Consider the following 13,363-nt stretch of genomic DNA (forward strand, 5'->3'; position numbering starts at 1 on the left):
TTGGAGAGCCTCCCAGAGAGGCAGGAAGCAACTGGGGTTCCCTCTGGGGACATAGATGCTGACAGAAGCCATTTTGGGAACTCATTCTACTACAAGAACACTGGTGCTGGTGAAACCTAGTGGGGCAGGCACGGAGGCCTCCTTTTGTCCACCACTTCTTATAAGCAAGACTCCAGACTCCATGACCTTCCCTGAGTTCCAAAGGGCGGATTTGAACAGTTGCTAATCTAGGGAGAAGCAGCCAAGAAACCACCTGAGGAAAGATTAAAAGGACCAGAGAAGCTCATCAAGATTAAGAGATCACCACCTGAGATGAGATTAAGGGAGAGCAAGCCCTGCTCACACGTTAATCTTGTCAGAGACCCCACCTTTGAACCACTGCTGTAAAACCCTTCATCAAATCCTCTGGGGTTGAGACACAGTTTTTCGAGGCAGAAGCCCAGTGTGTCTCCCTTTGCCTGGCAGAGTATTGAATAATAAAGCTATCCTTTTCTACTTCACCCAACACTCTGTCTCCAGGATTTGATTCGGCACCCGTGTACAGAGAGGCCGAGCTTTCGGTAACACTGGCAAGCATCGTTTTGGAATCGTCCCTCTAGCCTATTAGCACCAGGGGCTTACCTGCCCACCAGCCATTAGGCACCAGTCCTAGGACCCCACAGGCCGAGAAACCAGCCACATGGGGGGAACCAGCCCTGGGAACACCCCCAGCTCAAACCCCACAAGCAGTCACCCAAGGACCCAGTTCCACCCTCCAGTGGGCCAGCATCCTTCACATGAGGCAGGGCCTGAGAGCCACTGGCTGGGGGCAAGCCCCGCCTACCAGCACACCTACAGTAGTCAGCTCACCACAACAGAAGGATCCATGCAGCCCACATAGGGGGTACCCTTAGAGCATATGGCTCTGGTGGCCAGAGGAGAGTGTGATGATGGGCCCTATAGGATGTCTCCTATATAAGCCACTTCTCCAAGATCGGGATGTATAACCAACCTATATATATATATATATATATATGTATATATATATATATATGTATATATATATGTAGAGAGAGAGAGAGAGAGAGAGAGAGAGAGAGAGAGAGAGAGTTAGGGAAAATGAGGTGACAGAGGAATACACTCCAAATAAAGGAACAAGGTAAAACCCCAGAAGAAGAATTAAGCTAAGTGGAGATAAGCAATCTACCCAATAAAGAGTTTAGGGTCGGGCTTCCCTGGTGGCGCAGTGGTTGAGAGTCCGCCTGCCAATGCAGGGGATGAGGGTTTGTGCTCCAGTCCGGGAAGATCCCACATGCCGTGGAGCGGCTGGGCCCGTGAGCCATGGCCGCTGAGCCTGTGCGTCCAGAGCCTGTGCTCCGCAACGGGAGAGGCCACAACAGTGAGAGGCCCGCGTACCGCAAAAAAAAAAAAAAAAAAAAAAAAAAAAAAAGAGTTTAGGGTAATAATCATAAAGATGCTCAATGAACTAAGGAGAAGAATGGATGAACAGTGAGAAGTTTAACAAACAGAAAATTAAAAGAAGATCCAAAAAGAACTGAAAAATACAATAACTAAAATAAAAAATATACACTAGAAAGAGTAACAGGAGATTAGATTATACAGGGAATGGATCAGCAAACTAGAAGACGGAGTAGTGGAAATCACCCAAACCGAACAGAAAAAGGAAAAAATAATTCTTCAAAATGAGGATAATTTAAGAGGCCTTCTGGACAACTTCAAGTGTACTAACATTCACATTTTATGGGTCCCAGAAAGAGAAAAGAAGGTAAGGGGCAGATAAGTTATTTGAAGAAAAAAAGCTGAAAACTTCTGTAATATGGAAAAAAAAAGACATCCAGGTCCAGGAATCACAGAGCATCCTAAACAAGATGAACCCATAGAGTTTCACACCATGATACACTGTAATGAAAATGGCAATACTTAAAGAGATAATCTTAAAAGCAGCAAAGGAAAAGCAACTACTATGTACAAGGGAACTCCAATTAGACTATCAGCTAACTTTTCAGCAGAAACTTTGCAGGCCAGATGGGAGTGGCAACATATATTTAAAGTGATGAAAGAAAATAACCTACAACCAAGAATACTCTTCCTGACAAGATTATCGTTCAGATCTGAAAAGGAGATAAAGAGGTTTACAGACAAACAAAATCTAAAAGAGTTCAGCACCACTAAACCAGCTTTTCAAGAAATGTTTAAGGGACTTCTCTAAGCAGAAAAGAAAAAAACACAACTAGAAATATAAAAATTATGAAAGGAAAATTCTCATTGGTAAAGGCAAATATACAGTAAAGATAGTAGATCAACCACTTACAAACCTAGTAGAAAGCTTAAAAGATGAAATTAGTAAAAGCATCTATATCCACAAAAGTAGTTAAGGAATATACAAAACAAAAAGATGTAAAATATGGTGTAAATAACATGCAGTGTGTGTGGGGGGAGGGTGTTAACTGCAGGGTTGTTAGAATACATTTGAACTTGAGATCGTCAACTTAAATAATCATGTAAATATTTAGGTTGCTGTATTTAAACTTCATGGTAACCACAAATCAAAAATCTAAAATAGATACACACACATACACAAAAGAAAGAAATCCAAATACAGCACTAAAGATAGTCATCAAATCGCAAGGGAAGAGAGCAAATGAAGAAGGAACAAAAAAGAACAAAAACAATCCAAAAACAATTAACAAAATGGCAAAAAGTACATACCTATCGATAATTACTTTAAATGTAAATGGACTAAATGCTCCAATCAAAAGACAACGAGTGGCTGAATGGACTAAAAAAAAACAAGACCAATATATATGCTGTCTACAAGAGACTCACTTCAGATCTAGAGGCACGTACAGACTGAAAGCAAGGGGATGGAAAAAGGAATTCCATGAAAATTAAAACCAAAAGAAAGCTGGGGTAGCAATACTTATATCAGACAAAATAGACTTTAAAACAAAAGACTGTAACAAGAGACAAAGATTGATCAAGAGATCAATCCAACAAGAATATACAACAGTTGTATATATAGATGCACCTAACATAGGAGCACCTAAATGCACAAAGCAAATATTAACAAACATAAAGGGAGAAGTTGACAATAACACAATAATAGTAGGGGAAATTTAACACCTTGCTTACGTCAATGGATAGATCATCCAGACAGAAAATCAATAAGGAAACACTGGCTTAAATGATAGATTGGATCAGATAGACTTTATATATACAGAACATTCCATTCAAAAGCAGCAGAATATACATTCTTTTCAAGTGCATGTGGAACATTCTCCAGGATAGATCACATGGCAGGATAAAAAACAAGTCTCAATAAATTTTTGAAGATTGAACCATATCAAGCATCTTTTCCAACTACAACAGTATGGGACTAGAGTCAACTACAAGAAAAAAAACTGCACAAGCCACAACACATGGAGGCTACAAAACATGCTATTAAACAACAAATGGGTCACTGAGGAAATCAAAGAGGAAATCAAAAAATACCTGAGAATAAATTAAAACAGAAACACAATGTCCAAAATCAATGGGAAACAGAAAACATAGTTCTATGAGGGAAGTTTATAGCAATATAAGCCTACCTCAGGAAACAAGAAAAATCTCAAATAAACATCCTAACCTTGCAACTAATGGAACTAGAAAAGAAAGAACAAACAAAAATCCAAAGTTAGTAGAAGGAAAAAATTATAAAGATCAGAAAATCCTGCTGTTCCCTGAAATCTCTCGCTTAGGAAGGGGCCTCGTGGTGTTATATAGCTGGAGTCTACACCGCCCAATTCAGCTAGCGTTGTAGGCAGGGGAAAGTTGTGGAGAAGGCCACCTGAGCTGAGGGGGGTAAGACTAACTTTAGGAAATGAGGTTGAAGCCAAGGCATGGATAGGAACCCTCTCACTTCACCCCCATTTTCCTTTCCTTATCCAGAGTTGACTGTCTCCTCAGCTAAATTCTAACCTACCTCCTCATGATCATTCTGATTAGGAAACTCAGAAAAATTATGAGAAATTCCACAATAAAAGACTCAGTTTTTTAATCTGGAAGAATTCCCAAGATTTGCCAGTCTACCTCAACCCTTTATTTTCTAAAATAGAAAAATAATAATAATAATAAAACAACTAAGCACACTGAGGTAAGTACCTTGTTCTTTGCTCACAAAAAGAGTACCAGAGCTTAAAACAGATTTCAGATCCTTGGACTCAGGACAGGACTCTTTGCACTTTACACTATCTCTATAATATCTCCTTTTTCTTTCTGTACATTTATTCCCTTCTACTTGTACTTTCCCCAGTTAGAAACTGTATCCAAGAAATGATATGCTAATATAGAGCATTGAATACCCAACCTACTTATTCAGTACTTAATCAGTTTGCCTATGATTATCTGTTTCTTTCTAACCAGACAGTAATTTCCTTGAGGGCATACTCAGTTTTCTTTACATCCTTTTATTAGCACAGCTGAGAAGCAGACACAGAGCAGTAGCCTGGTGGGGAGTTAGAAGAGAAAGCATGAAAGCCTTCACGAGAACAAGAATTTGGGGACTTTGGCTATTTTCTTCCTGGCTGTACCCCTAGCACTTGGTAACAGGGCTTCTTCCGGGTGCTTTTCAGTGTGGGTGTGTTACACATTACAGTAGCTTAATGCCTTTATCACCATAACTACCGATGGCTGCAAGTAAGTAGTGGGAAGAAAGCTTGGTCTGAAACGTAGAGCAACTCAAATGGGGAGAGGATTCATATCAGAAGGAGTCCACAATCACAGAAATAACAGGGAAAGATAGGAGACAACATGGGAATGAGGTTGAGGGACTGATAGAAAGGAAAAACAAATTAAGAAAAAAGAAGACAGAGATGGGATCAATCAAGATGGTGTCATAGGAGGAGGTGGAGCTCACCTCCCCCCGACAAACACATCAAAAATACACTTACATATGGAACAATTCTCGCTGAAAACTAACTAGCGACTGGCAGAAAGACTCCTGTACAACCAAGGCTATAAGCAAGATCCACACATAACTGGATAAGAAGGGAAGAGAAGTGATCAGGTTAGGACCTGTGCCCCTGGAAGGGGACTCAGGGGAAAAGGAAGATTACACAGGTGAAGACCCATGTTGGGGAGTGAGCAGTTCAAGCCACATATTGGGCAACCCAGTTCTGGGGTCCTACACAGGGGAGATGAGCTCCCTTGCCTTGTGGGAAGACCACTGGGGCTAACAGGAGAGCTGTGGGGAGCCTGGACTCACTCATGAGGAGCGCACATGTGCTGGCTTGCCCCTGAGGCAAAGTGGAGAGAATGGAGTGAGGACTACTCCAGTGGCTGCCAGGTTTCCCGAGACAGCCTCGGCATGTGCCCCAGCCCAAGCAGAGGGAACTTTCCAACCCCACTTACTCTGGGTCTTAGTGTGACACTGGATCTGGGGTGGGCACGGCCAGGAAGAAAGCTCAGCTGTGCAATGCAGAGGTGACCTGGGTGGGGCAGTGATCAGCTGTGAGGGGCAAAAGGGACTTGGACCCAAGGCTACTTCTGAGCAGAGCAAGGGAAACAATTGCAGGCATCTGCACATGCAGCACATCAGAGACAATTCAGACAAGGGTCCCAGAACAGAGGGAGGGGAAAACACACACTTAAAGGAAACAGAGCCAGCTTGGCCCAACACTCAGGGCTTCTGCTCCAGCAACTTGGGGTCATACCCCACCCCCAATAGGGTAGTGATGGCCACTGAGAAGAGGGGAAGTCCTGCCTCACACCAGCTCCAGCTCCAGCCCCTCCATGTCCATCCCCACCTCCTACAAAGATGATAGCTGCCAGCACACCCTGAGGAAAGACATGATTGCATACACAGTAAATCCAGCTCTCCCACCAAAGGCACTGGGCACACATAGTCTGTATAGGCATGCTCCTACACAAGAACACCCCTTCAAGACTGCAAGAGGTAACTGTTCACAAAGTCAATACAGTCAGAGAAAGTTAAGCCAAAAAAAAAAAAAAACCCTGAAAAAAATAAATAACAAACAGAAATAAACAATTACCAGGTAAAGAATTCAAAGCATTAGTAATAAGGATGTTAACTAAATTAAGGAAAAGAATAGATGAACACCGTGGGAATTTTAACAAAGAACTAGAATATATTTTTAAAAACTCAATCAAAAATGACGAACTCAATAACAAATAAAAAACACACTAGAAAGAATGAATAGCAGACTAAGTGATACAGAAGAACACATACGTGATCTGGAAGATAGAATAATGGAAATCACCCAACCATAACAGCAAAAAGAAAAACAAATTTTAATAAATGAAATCAATCTAAGAGATCTCTGGGATAACATTAAGTGCACCAATATTTGCATTAAAGGGGTTATCGAAGGAGAAGACAGAGGGAAGGGGATCAAAACTCATTTATAAACACTTCAAAAACAATAAAATACCTAGGATTAAACCTACCTAAGGAGGCAGAAGAACTGTACTCTGAAAACTATAAGACACTGATGAAAGAAATTGAAGATGACACAAACAGATGGAAAGATATATCCTGTTCCTGGATTGGAAGAATTAATATTGTTAAAATTACCATGCTACCCAAGGCAACCTACAGATTCAATGCAATCTCTATTAAAATATCAATGGTATTTTTCACAGAACTAGAACAAATACTTAAGAAAGTTGTATGGAAACACAAAAGACTCCAAATAACCAAAACAATCTTGAGAAAGAAGAGCACAGCTAGAGGAAGCACTCTCCCTGACTTCAGACTAGACTACAAAGCTACAGTAATCAAAATAGCACAGTACTGGCACAAAAAACATACACATAGATCAATAGAACAGAATAGAAAGCAGAAATAAACCCACGCACTTATGGGCAATTAATCTACAACAAAGGAAGCGAGAATATGCAACAGAGAAAAGACAGTCTCTTCAACAAGTGGTGCTGGGAAAACTGGACAGCTACATAAAACAATGAGATTAGAACATTTCTTTACACCATATACAAGAATAAACTCAAAATGGTTAAAGGATCTAAATGTAAGACCTAAAACCACAAAATTCCTAAAAAAGAACATAGGCAGAACACTCTTTGACATAAATCATAGCAATATTTTCTTGGATCTGTCTCCTAAGGCAAAAGAAATAAAAGCAAAAGTAACCAAATGGGACCTAATTAAACTTAAATGCTTTTGCACAGCAAAGGAAACCACCAACAAAACAAAAAGACAGCCTATGGAATGGGAGAAAGTGCTTGCAAATGACACAACCAACAAGGGCTTAATATACGAAATACACAAACAGCTCATCCAATTCAATATTAAAAAAAACACAAAAAACCCAATCAAAAAAATGGTCAGAAGACCTGAATAGACATTTTTCCAAAGAAGACATACAGATGGCTAACAGGCAAATGAAAAGATGCTCAACATCACTAATCAGCAAGGAAATGCAAATCAAAACCACAATGAGATATCATCTCACACCTGTGAGAATAGCTTTAAATAACAAATGTTGGAAGGGATGTAGAGATAAGGGAACTCTCATACACTAATGGTGAAAATGTAAATTGGTGCAGTTGCTATGGAAAACAGTATGGATGTTCCTCAAAAAATTAAACATAGGATTACCATATGACCCAGAAAATCCACTCCTGGGTGTATATCTGGAAACATGAAAACACTTATTTGAAAAGATACATGCACACCACTGTTCAAAACAGCATTATTTATAATAGCCAAAATATGGAAGCAACCCAAGTGGCCATCAACAGACAAATGGATAAAAAAGACACATATACATGATATATGTATATATATTGGAATATTACTCAGCCATAAAAAAGAATGAAATTCTGCCATTTGCAGCAACATGGATGCACCTAGAGAACAGCATGCATAGTAAAATAAGTCAGACAGAGAAAGACAAATACTGTATTCACACTTGCTTGTGGAATATAAAAAATAAAACAAATGAATGTATATAGCAAAACAGAACAGACCCACAGATATAGAAAACAAAGTGGTAGTTACCAGTGGGGAGAGAGAAGGGGGAAGGAGCGAGATAAGGGTATGGGATTAAGAGATACAAACTACTTTGTATAAAATACATAAGCAACAAGGATATATTGCACTGCATAGGGAATAATAGCCATTATTTTTTTTTGAAAGATTTATTCGATATGAAGAGAAACCAGAGTATTATAGCCATTATTTTGTAATAACTTTTAACAGTAAAATTTATAAAAATACTGAATCACTATGCTGTACACCTGAAACTAATAATATTGTAAATCAACTGTACTTCAATAAAAAAGAAAAAGAAGACAAATTAAGAAGGAAACTGAAATTCGGTAAACGAAGAACAGCATTATCAGACTGCACGATATTTAAGCGTGATTACAGATATTATCTCATCTCATTTAAATATCACAACAACCCCGTGAGGTAATTACGTTCTTAATTATGCATAAGAGATGAGGAACTGAAGCTGACAGCAGGGAGCCCAAGGCGGCACGTCTGAACGACTGTATTGTCCTGTGACAAGTACTGTAATTCCTGTACATGCTTGTTTCTATATATCTCCCCTCTCCTGATGGCTTCCTCTCCAGTAGTACACAGAGACGCCTCATCACTGCGCTTTCTGGCTGCCTCTGTCCTTGCCAAAATTGCTGAGGCAAGTTTAGCCTCTCCTTAAAAAAAGACAGAAGCCAAAACCCACGAGATGCTTGTTCCAAAGAAACACAGATTCATTCACCTGGTGATCGCTGTTTACATAAAATAGAAACGTCCACTCGCAACCATCCCACTTTCGGCCGCCTCCCTTTTTTTCTTCCCAAACATCAAAGTCCACCCATAGCTGCATCACTGCCATCCCCCTCCCACCCTTAGTACCCCCAAACCCTTTTTACTACCGTGTCCTTCCTCCGGTCACTCTGTATTTCAGATGAAACGGGCCCAGCCAGGAAAAACAAAACAAAACAAAAAAAGACTGTTTTGGGTAGGGCAAGCTGTGCCGTCCTCAAGGAAATGCTTTTCAGTCCCTCCTTCCCACTGTGGGGCGTGGCTGCCAGCAAAGGATGGAGTTTGGGCGGGTTCCCCACAAAGGAAACTCTGCGGGCACTGAGGTTTCCGGGACTCACCACACATGAACCAGCAGGAAACCTCTGCCGAAACTGTAAAAGCTGGACTTGTTGCTGATCAACTTATTCATTTCCTTCACTAGCGATTGCTAGACCGGTATAAAGGAGACGCCTGTCCAGGTGAAATTATAGTCATGATAAAGCGCAACAGCGCCACCTCCTGTGAGACCCAATAACAGCTGCCTTCATTGGTTCTCAGAATGGTCAGGATTTGGCGTTAGCTCCAGGGACAATCGCAACCCCAAGTCTTTACTGGTTGCACCAGATTATACTGACCACTGCTATGACATGAGGCAATAGATATGGGACAAGTGAAAATAAAAATCCCAGGAGTAGGTAATCAATCATTCACAAATGCTTTTTACATAATCTGTGCGCTCGGTTCTCCTCTAGGGATATAGTGATGAACAACTAGTTAGGTTACTGGCCCATATGGAATTTATGTTAACTTTTTAAAAAATTTATTTATCTATCTATCTATCTATTTATTTATGGCTGCGTTGGGTCTTTGTTGCTGCGCCTGGGCTTTCTCTAGTTGCAGCGAGCAGGGGCTGTTCTTCGTTTCCGTGCGCGGGCTTCTCATTGTGGTGGCCTCTCTTGTTGCGGAGCACAGGCTCTAGGCACACGGGCTCCAGTATTATTTGTGGAATGCGGGCTCAGTAGTTGTGGTCCATGGGCTTAGCTGCTCTGCGGCATGTGGGATCTTTCCAGGTCTCGAACCCGTGTTCCCTGCATTGGCAGGCGGATTCTTAACCTTTGCGCCACCAGGGAAGTCCCCCCACATGCATTTTACAATCATAAGAGACACTGAAGAAAATACACAGCTGGGAGAATTCCAAATTAGATACTAACACCTAATACACGCTCTATTCAAGAAATATAGGTCATAGATTGAATAGATGACCAGTTTGCTCAGCATGGTTAACAAACTAAGCAGAAATTGGGCATCATTAGAACAGAAAGAATTTGGGTGCAATGTGATGTGACACATTTAGAGACTGAGGTACTTCAGTTCTCTAGTCTTTGCTATTGACAGTTTTATTTCCTTCAGATCTCTTTTAAAATAGGATGAACTGTACTGAATGCCACTGAATTGTACATTTAAGAATGGTTGATGGTTAATTCTGTTATGGGAATTTTACCTCAATTTTTAAAAAAGAATGGATGAAGTCTCATCAGTCAAATTTTCTTCCCATCCTTCATGTCCTTCATGTCATAATTGATGAATAAAAGACACATGAACTGATCTGAGCTTTATATTATGTAATCTCCTACTCTACTTCCCCAAGAACCCTGATCTCCTTGAAGGCAGAGACCATGGCTTACTCATTTTTGTAATTCCTGCAGCATTCAACATACTGCTAGATACCCATTCTGATGAACAGAATTGTGTTTAAAAATCTAGTTTTTGTAAAGGACCCACTACAGTCATAGAAGTAATAACCTCTAGGGCCTAGAAATTTTAAAAAATATATACAGATAGAACAAAGGGGGATTCAAAAGTTTATTCTCCAATTTTAATAAACAATTCAAATAAATGATGAATTTTTAAAATTTCTGAGATAGAGAAAACTCTGGAAATAACTGCACACAGAAACACCTACATACATGCTAGATAGAGAATCTTAAACAGAAGATATAAACAGGAGGCATTTAGGTATCACTGGTCCCACACATATATGCATGAATAAGGTGTCTAGATATCCCTTATTTCTCTTTTCTCTCCAAGTGTTCATTCCCTTATAATTTCAATTATTACCTCTGTCCCTCTTACTCATTTTCAGCAATGCTTCAGTCCATCCTTCCCTGCCAGATGGCTATTTCTGCTTCGCCATTCATTCAATCAGCATTTATTGAATGTCCATTTTCCGCTCTGCCAACATTAAGTACTGAACAGCAAGAGGTCACTCTGAAATATATACTGGGGACCTCTTCATTCTGCAGTTTAGTCCATACACGCCTCTACCAGATCCTCTAAATTCCTACAACAACACTCGTTCCTGTGGTATTTAGTGTATTCTGTTGGATTCTACAAATGTGAGGAGGAATTCCAGCTTGAAGACTGGGCGGACCCTCCTGAAATCTGTTTACGTGAGGCATGGAGAAAGCCCTAGAAAATTGTTAATTATAAGGAAAGAGTCAGAGCAAGAAGGCTTTGCCCAATGACAAGAATAGAATGATGTTCAGCATTGTGTCTGTCTCTTAAAGTCCTTTGGCCTAGACCTCATGACGTAACTGAGCCTCAGGAAAGGCAACCGTAAGTACAACTGGGAGAGTTATTTCACAAAACAGAAAAACAAAACAAAGCCAAAAAACTATGATAGACTTTGGGTAGCATTGCTTTGGAACTGTTTCAAAGGAAGTTAACACAAAAGCCAGGCAAATGGATTCTTCCAACTTTCTCTGAAAACAATCCAACTTCACCATAGGAGGGCAGCAGGGGACCATACACAGCTTCACAGGCCCCGAAGCTTACAAAGAAGGTTTGCATGGCACATGGAAACAGAACAATGATGCAAGCTGTGAACAGAGTCAGCAATAGACTCGCTGCAGCAATGTCCCCAACCTAAATGGGGCATCTCAGGAATTGAAAGAACAGTAGATATTGCCAACTAAAAATTGTCACTCGCCATCTGATTCTACAAGGATGAAGTCACTAGCCACAGCAATCCCTGACCTTCAACACACCTTAAAAGGGGCTCAGGGTGGAGATCAGGAATGAGGCACTCTGTGTTCTGGGAAAAACTGGCAGAACAGGCATTCAGATAGTTAGATATTTTCAGGAGGAGAGTTTATGAACCCAATTTCTTGCATCTTCTGATATATGGAAAAGCACTAAAATCACTCACGGAGGCATCTGTTCCTTGTGACTAGCAGTAACCCTTTGCCAAAATGTGAGCTTGACTGCACGTGCCCCCTTCACTAATCTTATATATACCGACATTTCCCCCTACCTCTTCAGAGCAGTGAGGACCATAGCCCAGGAGACATCTTCTCATTTCCCCATCTACTGGCTGGATAACAGCAGGACAAGCTGAAACCATGTATTAAAGACAACAACAGACCCATAGCATGGAAAGAGATTTTATTCCTAAGAAGCCACTGGGAGGAAAAGTGCCCATGGGAACCACTGAACCAAAAGCGTCCATAAGAAAAAATGTATTATAGTAAGCCACTGAATTTTACGATGGTTTGTTACAGCAGTTAGAATTAATTACCCTGAGAAATGCAGGCATACCACTTTTTCAGAGCCACTGTTCTCCACATAAATAAAAGGGAAATAAAAAGTCTTGCAGTAAAGGTAAAAGATAATCTATATAGTGCTCAGTACATAGGATACATTAGTGAGATATATGTAAACTGTGAGGAAAATACGAAGATTTGCTTATGTTTTTAACTTGAAGCATATGAAAGTAAGCTTTCTCACTAAAATTCACTGTATTTTTATATAAAAGAGTGACAATGGAATACTCACTGAATCTGCATGTCAGAGGGTCACGTGACACGTATGGAGGATGAGGTATCCTGAGAAAAGAATTGCAATTACATGAAAAAAGGGGGTGATAACTTACATTTGTTTATACATGTTTAACATAATGCAATCTATAATGATATCGATGTGGTTTATTTTGTAAAATCAAAACTATTAAACAGTATAATCCTGGCAATACCTTGAAATGAGAAGTAATAATTTAAATTGTCCTATATAGATGCATCTGTATACTTAAGAGAATTGTCACATTTAAAATATTATCCACTTTTCTTTTATATGAAGGCAGGTCTCCTAGATTTGCTATTTTTTCTGTGTTCAGTGACTGACAGGAGTATGCTAGCAGATAGTCGTAGAAAAGATGAACACCTTCAAGGTAAAAGTGATATTTTCACAATGTGTAAAAATTGAACTTTTTTGAAAAGAACCCTTGCTATGGGGTTTGAAAATGGGTTTTGGGAGATGTTATTATTCATCATCTTGTATTTTTTTGTTGCTGAAATGATATATTTTTCACCTCTGAATTCTCTCATATTTACATATTTCTAAAACTTTTTAAAATTTCTAACCTCTAAAAATTATATAAATGAATAGTTCCCACTTTGAAAGCAATTATTATGTAACAATTTCTAACTAGTTTACATAACTGTTTTGATACCAGATAGATGAAAATTTTCTATGCAAATTCCAACAGAACATTTAAATAGTTGGTAGATGGAATTGAAATATATCATGATAGAAGCAAAA

At 39.8% G+C, this 13,363-nt stretch overlaps 1 protein-coding gene across 1 annotated transcript in view; it reads right to left on the reverse strand.

Moving 5' to 3' along the window:
- The window catches only part of STYK1 (serine/threonine/tyrosine kinase 1), a 48,809-nt gene extending 39,813 nt beyond the window's left edge, over positions 1-8,996 (reverse strand). The window contains exon 1 of the mRNA XM_081250268.1: positions 8,899-8,996. The gene's annotated coding sequence lies outside the window, so the exon portion shown is untranslated. The remainder of the gene's footprint in view (positions 1-8,898) is intronic.
- Between the last annotated feature and the right edge of the window lie 4,367 nt (positions 8,997-13,363).

This window comes from Mesoplodon bidens (assembly GCF_964165515.1).
Source record: "Mesoplodon bidens genome assembly, chromosome: 11".
Taxonomy (NCBI): Eukaryota; Metazoa; Chordata; class Mammalia; order Artiodactyla; family Ziphiidae; genus Mesoplodon; species Mesoplodon bidens.